The 10,567-nt window shown below is 41.6% G+C and overlaps 1 protein-coding gene across 2 annotated transcripts in view; it reads left to right on the top strand.

The window, feature by feature from the left end:
• The first annotated feature begins 1,433 nt into the window (after positions 1 to 1,433).
• LOC110504059 (CUE domain-containing protein 1) overlaps positions 1,434 to 10,567 on the top strand; it is a 45,896-nt gene continuing 36,762 nt past the window's right edge. The window contains exon 1 of one of the 2 annotated variants that reach the window (XM_090218789.1): positions 1,434 to 1,786. The gene's annotated coding sequence lies outside the window, so the exon portion shown is untranslated. The remainder of the gene's footprint in view (positions 1,787 to 10,567) is intronic. The other variant, XM_090218790.1, reaches the window with a different exon arrangement.

Here is a 10,567-nt window from a genome sequence, read left to right as displayed (position 1 = left end):
TCTTTGTCACGGATGGGCTATTGAAGCAGAAGACACACCGGGTTCCACTCGTATCAGCTAAAAACAATAAGTTTCTCCAGTGGGCATGTGATCACCAACATTGGACAATTGAGTCGAAAAATATTGCCTGGTCCGACGAATCCCGGTTCCTGTTGCATCTGTAACGGATGTGAAACGCTAGCTTAGTTAGCGGTGGTGCGCGCTATATAGCGTTTCAATCGGTGACGTCACTTGTTCTGAGACCTTGAAGTAGTGGTTCACCTTGCTCTGGGCCGCGGCTTTTGTGGAGCGATGGGTAACGATGCTTCGTGGGTGACTGTTGTTGATGTGTGCAGATTGTGCGAGGGGACGGTCTAAAGTTGTACTGTTACACATCATGCTGATGGCAGAGGCAGGATTTGGTGTAAACAGCATGAGTACATGGACCCATCCTGCCTGGTGTCAAAGGTGTAGCGCCATCCAATCTGCAGCAACTGCATGATTGCCATCGTGTCAGCATGGACCAACATCCCTGTGGAACGTTTACCGACTTGTAGAGTCAATGCCCCGAATAATTCAGGGTGTTCGATGATCACCCTGAATTGTCCGGTGAGTGTACATTTGCAGTCTCACGTCACTCCGCCACCAGCACCACCACACATACATTGTGTTGTGGCCCTGGCATGTGGCAGCATAATGGATCCATTCATTACCATTCAAGTCACAAGAAACGCATCACATCATTTGTCACTTCTCATTCAGAAACACATTTACACTTGACAGTTTACCCTAAATATTGCCAGGAGAACTCTACCTGCCTGAATGCCTCGTGTCAACTGTAAAGTTTGGTGGAGGAAGAATATTCTGTTTCCAACATTCTGGCAAAAATGTCCTGTTTCAGCATGACAATGCCCAGTGTTCAGAGCGAGGTCCATACAGGAATGGTTTGTCGATACCAGTATGGAAGAACTTGACTGGCCTGCACAGAGCCCTGACCTCAACATCATCGAACACCTTTGGGATGAATTAGAATGCCGACTGCGAGCCAGGCCTAATCGCCCAACATCAGTGCCTGACTTCACTAATGCTCTTGTGGCTGAATGGAAGCAAGTCCCCGCAGCAATTTTGAAAGCAACATTTGAATTGAAAATATTGTCATTGTTCAATTCGATTTTCATAATAGCAAGCTAGGACTGATGGTTTGGGTTGCTAAACTAGCAAGTATGTTTGTTTGGTTACCAAGGAAACTACTGTCGCTATCTTGTAAATTTGCTAGCTACATTATTGGGATCACCAAAGGGATTAATTGGGTCAATCTCATATGTTGCTTACCTAAAAAAGGACAATATAGGGTATCTGAAGGAAAAGGTAGTCCTATGTGTTTTTTCTCAGTAAAAAGTGCAGTACATTTCTGTCATTACGTCTTCAAACATACATGCTTTCAACTGGAGGCTAAGCACAAGTGTACATTAGCTTCTTTAACATAAATAAACGACCCTCTCTCTGCTCACTACTGTATTTCTCCCATTTGTCCGCTAGGAAGGTGTGTTGTTCTTTGTTTCTGGGACAACATGATGCAGGCTCTGTGCCTCCGACCGGCAGACATTGTTTTCATAGCTCTGGTTTACTACAATCAGCCAACACAGGCACAGTTTCGTGGAGATCCCTCTGTTGCAATAATTCGGATTTTCAAAACACGGTCACTGAAGAGAGTCCTCTACAATCTGTTTGGCAATAAAAATAACATTGACAGAAGAAATCACCGTCGTAGTTCCCCTTCGGAAACCATTTGTCTGCTTTTCAATGAGTAAGTAACATTAGCTACATTTGACTGTTTTCCAGCTAGCTAGCAAGTAAACGCTAACCAAATGTGCATTTTTTTTTACTAGCTAACTGATTTAGAACACAACGAAGTAACGTTTTAAGTGTTAACAATTTACTAAGATTATGAATAGCTAAAGGACACTGGGTAAAGTGAACCTTGATGGATTGTCTGTTTTCTATGTTGAAATTGGGAGTCAGCGAGGCCCTTCTGAACAGCAGCGTCCCAGGATTGTACAGTTGTAACATATAGAACAAGGGTTGATGTTAGTTATAAAAATATATATTGTTGTGTCCCAAGTAGCTAACGTTACCGTTAGTTAGCTAACTAGTGAACAGATGTGTTTGCTTGCCTTAAATGCTGTCGCATTCGCTTATACTATAGTTTTTCTAAAAAGTATTTCCGCTAGCTAATTCCCTCAACGCAATCCACACAACTAACATTAGTTTGCTTGCATTCACTGATTTAGCTAGCTAACGTTAGCTGTCTTCGTAAGCAGTACATGTCAAATAATGTTTTAATATCGTAAACTCAAATCCTAAACAAACAGCATATAAAGGTAACACTTGAGTAAATTGGGGATACAACGCATAATGAAAGCAGGTGCTTCAACACAGGTGTGGTTCCTGAGTTAATTAAGCAATTAACATCCCATCATACTTAGGGTCATGTATGAAAATGTCCAGTTGCCCATTTTTTTTTGTCTACCATGGATAGAAGCAGAGATCAAATTGCATTGGTCACGTATACATATTTAGCTAATTTTATTGTGGGTGTAGATCTGTGACTTTGAAAGAGGGGTCTCAAAGTAGCATAAGTGGTTTACGGTCACCAGATCTTAACTCACTTACTGGAGATTCTGGAGCTGCATCTCAGAGTTTTCCACCACCATCAACAAAATACAAAATTCTGGAATTTCTTGTGGAAGAATGCCGTTGAATCCAGACACTTGTAGAATCTATGCCAAGGCGCATTGAAGCTGTTCTGATGGCTCGTGGTGGCCCAACGCCCTATCAATACACTTTATGTCGATGTTTCTTTTATTTTGACAGTTACCTGTAGTTGACAGGAATTTGTTCATAAAGCGATCAAGCAACACATGCCTGATTTTTAGTCAGTGACACGAACAAAGACAGCTGCCAGAGCAATGGAGTGATGGTTCAACGTTAATAAAGCCACACTGTAAATATTTATTTACCATCAATAAGATGCAGATCCTTACATTATCTCGCACAGTATATTATTAAAGTTCCCATGTGCCAACAAAGCTTTCACAATAAGCTTTGTTGGCAAGTATACCTAAGGCTAGTATACCTATTATTATGAAAGAATAGTGGATATTTATCATGTGTGTCCAAAATGTGTTCTGTCTGTAACTGTGCCAGTTACTTCTAAACAGTACAACATTATTGATTGTGTTCATAAGATGTTCAAGCATGTCTGTGTCAAGGATGATAACATTTTCATGTAACACAGACAACTCTGATATGTCCAAAGTAGAGGTTATGATTTTTCAACACCGATACCGATTATTGGAGGACCAGAAAAAGCCGATATCGAATAATCGTCCAATTTAAAATTAAAAAGACAATTACAACAATATTGAATTAACACTTATTTTAACTTAATATAATACACCAATAAAAATCAATTTAGCCTCAAATAAATAATGAAACATGTTCAATTTGGTTTAAATAATGCAAAAACAAAGTTTTGGAGTGCCATGTAAAAAAGCCAACGTTTAAGTTCCTTGCTCAGAACATGAGAACATGAAAGCTGGTGGTTCCTTTTAACATGAGTCTTCAATATTCCCAGGTAAGAAGTTTTAGGTTGAGGTTATTATAGGAATTATAGGACTATTTCTCTCTCTACGATTTGTATTTCATATACCTTTGACTTTTGGATGTTCTTAAAGGCACTTTAGTATTGCCAGTGTAACAGTATAGCTTCTGTCCCTCTCCTCGCTCCTACCTGGGCTCGAACCAGGAACACAGGAATAACAGCCACCCTCAAAGCAGCGTTACCCATGCAGAGCAAGGGAAATAACTACTCCAAGTCTCAGAGCGAGTGACGTTTGAAATGCTATTAGCGCGCACCCCGCTAACTAGCTAGCCATTTCACATCGGTTACACCAGCTTAATCTCGGGAGTTGATAGGCTTGAAGTCATAAACAGCGCAATGAAGAGCTGCTGGCAAAACGCACAAAAGTGCTGTTTGAATGAATGCTTACGAGCCTGCTGGTGTCTACCATCACTCACTCAGTCAGACTGCTCTATCGAATCATAGACTTAATTATAACATAATAATACACAGAAATACAAGCCTTTGGGGATTAAAATGGTCCAATCCGGAAACTATCATTTCGAAAACAAAATATTTATTATTTCAGTGAAATCAGTGAAATACAGCCTTTGTTAGGAATAAATGGGCTTCACACATTTGGCAATGAGCCAGGCGGCCCAAACTGCTGCATATACCCTGACTGCTTGCACAGAACGCAAGAGAAGTGACACAATTTGCCTAGTTATAAGAAATTCATGTTAGCAGGCAATATTAACTAAATATGCAGGTTTAAAAATATATACTTGTGTATTGATTTTAAAGAAAGGCGTTGATGTTTATGGTTCGGTACATTGGTGCAACGACAGTGCTTTTTTTCGCAAATGCGCTTGTTAAATCATCACCTGTTTGGCGAAGAAGGCTGTGATTCAATGAGAAATTAACAGGCACCGCATCGATTATATGCAATGCAGGACACGCTAGATAACTACACATGGTTGATGATATTACTAGTTTACCTAGTGATTATGTTAAGATTTATTGTTTTTTATAAGATATGTTTAATGCTAGCTAGCAACTTATCTTGGCTTCTTGCTGCCCTCTCGTAACAGGTAGTTCCTAGGCCGTCATCGAAAATAAGAATGTGTTCTTAACTGACTTGCCTCGTTAAATAAAGGTGTGTAATTTTTTTTTTACAAAAATAAAAAAACATATCGGCAAGTCTGTGTCCAAAAATACAGATTATTATGAAAACTTGAAATCGGCCTTAATTAATCGGCCATTCCGATTAATCGGTTGACCTCTCGTCCAAAGCGTCACGGCTGCTTTGATGCCACTCTGTCTATAGTCTGAACTGATGTTGAAGCCATAAATATTCCTCTTCTTGCTCTAGAAATTCTTTACAGTTCCAAGGATTTCAAGATTTCAAAATATTCTGGGTCAAGAGATTGTTCTCACCTTGGGCTCCTGGTCTTTGGTTGACTCCTTTCCATAGAACAGCTTCAGACGACAGCCCGTGGTTCCGTATTTCACTGAAAAAAAAATACATTTTGTTTTCGAAATTATAGTTTCTGGATTTGACCATATTAATGACCTAAGGCTCGTATTTCTGTGATTATTATAATTAAGTCTATGGGGGCGGCAGGGTAGCCTAGTGGTTAGAGCGTTGGACTAGTAACCGGAAGGTTGTGAGTTCAAACCCCCGAGCTGACAAGGTACAAATCTGTCGTTCTGCCCCTGAACAGGCAGTTAACCCACTGTTCCCAGGCCGTCATTGAAAATAAGAATTTGTTCTTAACTGACTTGCCTGGTTAAATAAAGGTAAAATAAAAAAAAAAAAAAAAAATATGATTTGATAGAGCAGTCTGACTAAGCGGTGGTAGGCAGCAGCAGGCTCATCAGCATTCATTCAAACATCACTTTCCTGCATTTGCCAGCAGCTCTTCGCTGTACTTCAAGCATTGCCCTGTTTAGGACTTCAAGTCTATCAACTCCCGAGATTAGGCTGGCAATACTAAAGTACCTATTAGAACATCCAATAGTCAAAGGTATATGAAATACAAATGGTATAGAGAGAAATAGTCCTATAATAACAACAACCTAAAACTTCTTACCTGGGAATATTGAAGACTCATGTTAAAAGTAACCACCAGCTTTTATATGTTCTGAGCAAGCAACTTAAACGTTAGCTTTTTTACATGGCACATATTGCACTTTTACTTTATTCTCCAACACTTTGTTTTTGCATTATTTAAACCAAATTGAACATGTTTCATTATTTATTGGAGGCTAAATTGATTTTATTTATGTATTATATTAAGTTAAAATAAGTGTTCATTCAGTATTGTTGTAATTGTCATTATTTTATATATATATATATATATATATATATATATATATATATATATATATATATATATATATATATATATATATATATATATATATATATATATATAATATAAAAATTGACAGATTTTGAATCGGTATTGGCTTTTTTTGGTCCTCCAATATATCAGCGTTGAAAAATCATAATTAGTCGACCTCTAGTCTACATACCACCACAAACCGATGCTGGCACTAAGACTGCACTTAATGAGCTGTATACTGCCATAAGCAAACAGGAAAACGCTCATCCAGAGGGGGCGCTCCTAGTGGCCGGGTACTTTATGCAGGGAAACTTAAATCCGTTTTACCTCATTTCTACCAGCATGTTAAATGTGCAACCAGAGGGGAAAAAAACTCGACCACCTTTACTCCACACACAGAGACACATACACAACTTTCCCTCGTCCTCCATTTGGCAAATCTGACCATAATTCTATCCTCCTGATTCCCGCTTACAAACAAACAACTAAAGCAGGAAGCACCAGTGACTCTGTCAATAAAACAGTGGTCAGATGACGCAGATGCTAAGCTACAAGACTGTTTCGCTAGCACAATCCTGGAATATATTCCGGGATTCTTACGATGGCATTGAGGAGTACACCACATCAGTCACTGGCTTCATCAATAAGTGCATCGATGACATCGTCCCCACAGTGACCGTACGTACATACCCCAACCAGAAGCCATGGATTACAGGCAACATCCCCATTGAGCTAAAGGGTATATCTGCCGCGTTCAAGGAGCAGGACTCTAACCCAGACGCTTATAATAAAAATTAAAAATAAACACTATTGCCTGAGACAAAGCATCAAACAGGCAAAGCGTCAATACAGGACTAAGATTGAATCGTACTACACTGGCTCTGTCACTTGTCGGATGTGGCAAGTCTTGCAAACTATTACAGACTACAAAGGGAAGCACAGACGCGAGCTGCCCAGTGATTTGAGCCAACCAGATGAACTAAATTACTTCTATGCTTGCTTTGAGGCAAGCAACACTGAAGCATGCATGAGAGCATCAGCTGTTCCAGACGACTGTGTGATCACGCTCTCCGTAGCCGATGTGAGTAAGATCTTTAAACAGGTCAACATTCACAAGGCCACAGGGCCAGACGGATTACCAAGACGTGTACTCCGAGCATGCGCTGACCAACTGGCAAGTGTCTTCTGACATTTTCAACCTCTCCCTGTCTGAGTCTGGAATACCAACATGTTTCAAGCAGACCACCATAGTCCCTGTGCCCAAGAACACTAAGGTAACCTGCCTAAATGCCTACCGACCCGCAGCAATCAGGTCTGTAACCATGAAGTACGTTGAAAGGCTGGTCATCAATACCATTATCCCAGAAACCCTAGACCCACTCCAATTTGCATACCGCCCCAACAGATCCACAGATGATGCAATCTTTATTGCACTCCACACTGCCCTCTCCCACCTGGACAAAAGGAACACCTACACTACCACTCAAAAGTTTGGGGTCACTTAGAGATTTCCTTGTTTTTGAAAGAAAAGCAAAAAATATGTTGTCCATTTCTTAAATAACATCAAATTGATCAGCAATACAGTGTAGACGTTGTAAATGACTATTGTAGCTGGACACGGCAGATTTTTAATGGAATATCTACATAGGCGTACAGAGGCCCATTCTCAGCAACCATCACTCCTGTGGTCCAATTGCACGTTGTGTTAGCTAATCGGGTACTATTTAATGAAGCTGCCAGTTGAGGACTTGTGAGGCGTCTGTTTCTCAAACTAGACACTCATGTACTTGTCCTCTTGCTCAGTTGTGCACCGGGGCCTCCCACTCTTTCTATTCTGGTTAGAGGCAGTTTGCGCTGGAGTCATACACAGCGTTGTACGAGATCTTCAGTTTCTTGTCAATTTCTCGCATGGAATAGCCTTCATTTCTCAGAACAAGAATAGACTGGCGAGTTTCAGAAGAAAGTTATTTGTTTCTGGCTATTTTGAGCATGTAATCGAACCCACAAATGCTGACGCTCCAGATACTCAACTCTTCTAAAGATGGCCAGTTTTATTGCTTCTTTAATCAGAACAATAGTTTTCAGCTGTGCTAACATAATCGCAAAAGGGTTTTCTAATGATCAATTAGTCTTTTAAAATGGTTAACTTGGATTAGCTAGCACAATTGCTGATAATGGTTAACTTAGGCCCATTATCAGCAATGCGTTCCATGTAGATATCCTATTAAAAATCTGCCGTTTCCAGCTACAATAGTCATTTACAACATTAAAAATGTCTACACTGTATTTCTGATCAATTTGATGTTATATAAATGGACAAAAATGGACATTTCTAAGTGACCCCAAACTGTTGAATGGTAGTGTATATGAGAATGCTATTCTTTGTCTACAGATCAGCGTTCAACACCATATTGCCCTCATAGCTCATCAGTAAGCTAAGGACCCTGGGACTAAGCACCTCTCTCTGCAACTGGATCCTGGACTTCCTGACGGGCTGCCCCCAGGTGGTAAGGGTTGGTAACAACACATCTGCCACTCTGATCCTCAACACGGGGGCCCTCAGGGGTACGTGGTCAGTCCCCTCCTATACTCCCTATTCACAAATGACTGCATGGCCAGGAATGACTCCAACACCATCATTAGGTTTGCCAATGACACAATAGTGGTAGGCCTGAGGGAGGAGGTCAGAGACCTGGCCGCGTGGTGCCAAGATAACAACATCTCCCTCAACGTGATCCAGACAATGGAGGTGATTGTGGACTACAGGAATAGGTGGACCGAGCACACCCCCATTCTCACCGACAGGGCAGTGGAGCAGGTTGAGAGCTTCGAGTTCCTTGGTGTCCACATCACCAACAAACTAACATGGTCCAAACACACCAAGACAGTCGTGAAGAGGGCACGACAAAGCCTATTCCCCCTCAGGAAACTAAAAAGATTTGGCATGGGTCCTCAGTTCCTCAAAAGGTTCTACAGCTGCACCATCGAGAGCATCTTGTCTGGCTGCATCACTGCCTGGTATGGCAACTGCTCGGCCTCCGACCACAAGGCACTACAGAGGGTAGTATGTACGGCCCAGTACATCCAAGCTTCCTGCCACCCAGGACCTCTATACCAGGCGCTGTCAGAGGAAGGCCTAAGAATTGTCTAAGACTCCAGCCACCCTTGTCATAGACTGTTCTCTCTGCTACCACACGGCAAGCGGTACCGGAGCGCCAAGTCTAGGTCCAAAAGGCTTCTTAACAGCTTCTACCCCCAAGCCATAAGATTCATGAACAGCTAATCAAATGGCTACCTAGACTATTTGCATTGTCCTCCCCCATCCCACCCCCTCTTTTACACTGCTGCTACTCTCTGATTATCTATGCATAGTCACTTGAACTTTACCTACATGTACATATTACCTTGACTAACCTGTGTCCCCGCACATTGACTCAGTACCGGTACCCCTTGTATGTAGCCTCGCTACTGTTATTTTACTGCTGCTCGTTAATAAAAAAAATTAAAAAAAACGTTTCTAAAAAACTTATCTATTTTTGCTTAACACTTATTTTTCTTAACTGCATTGTTGGTTAAGGGCTTGTAAGTGAGCATTTTCCTGTTGTATTCAACGCATGTGACAAATAAAATTGGATTTGATAAACAACCTCTGCCATATGGACACATTGATACACGGTGATCTATTGGCGGCTAAAGAAATAAGCCTATGGAACACAGCCTATATGATTGGTGATTATTGAAGGGGAGACTGTTGGAAATATTTTTCATATAGCTTACTCTGAGGAACTAGCCCCCTGCACCTCTCTGGTTCAGAGCGGTTGGGTTAAATGCGGAAGACACATTTCAGTTGAATGCGTTCAGTTGTACAACTGACTAGATATCCTCCTTTTCCCTTCATAGTTTTAATATATTATCATTCACAATGGATGTTAAAAAAACACTTTTCTACTATAGCCGCGGGAAGTAGGGGTGCTGAGAGTGCTGCAGCAACACCTGATACATCTCTACCTCAACATGTAGGGGTGCTGAGGGTGCTGCAGCAACACCTGATAAATCTCTACCTCAACATGTAGGGGTGCTGAGGGTGCTGCAGCAACACCTGAGAAATCTCTACCTCAACATGTAGGGGTGCTGAGAGTGCTGCAGCACCACCTGAGAAATCTCTACCTCAACATGTAGGGGTGCTGAGAGTGCTGCAGCACCACCTGAGAAATCTCTACCTCAACATGTAGGGGTGCTGAGAGTGCTGCAGCACCACCTGATAAATCTCTACCTCAACATGTATGGCTGCTGAGAGTGCTGCAGCACCACCTGATAAATCTCTACCTCAACATGTAGGGGTGCTGAGAGTGCTGCAGCACCACCTGATAAATCTCTACCTCAACATGTAGGGGTGCTGCAGCACCTCCTGATAAATCTCTACCTCAACATGTAGGGGTGCTGAGAGTGCTGCAGCACCACCTGATAAATCTCTACCTCAACATGTAGGGGTGCTGAGAGTGCTGCAGCACCACCTGATAAATCTCTACCTCAACATGTAGGGGTGCTGTGCTGCAGCACCTCCTGATAAATCTACCTCAACATGTAGGGGTGCTGATGGTTCTGCAGCACCTCCTGA

This window comes from Oncorhynchus mykiss, chromosome 24 (genome assembly GCF_057628025.1).
Source record: "Oncorhynchus mykiss isolate SJ-2025 chromosome 24, ASM5762802v1, whole genome shotgun sequence".
Classification (NCBI taxonomy): Eukaryota; Metazoa; Chordata; class Actinopteri; order Salmoniformes; family Salmonidae; genus Oncorhynchus; species Oncorhynchus mykiss.
This window is presented reverse-complemented; position numbering and strand designations above follow the sequence as displayed.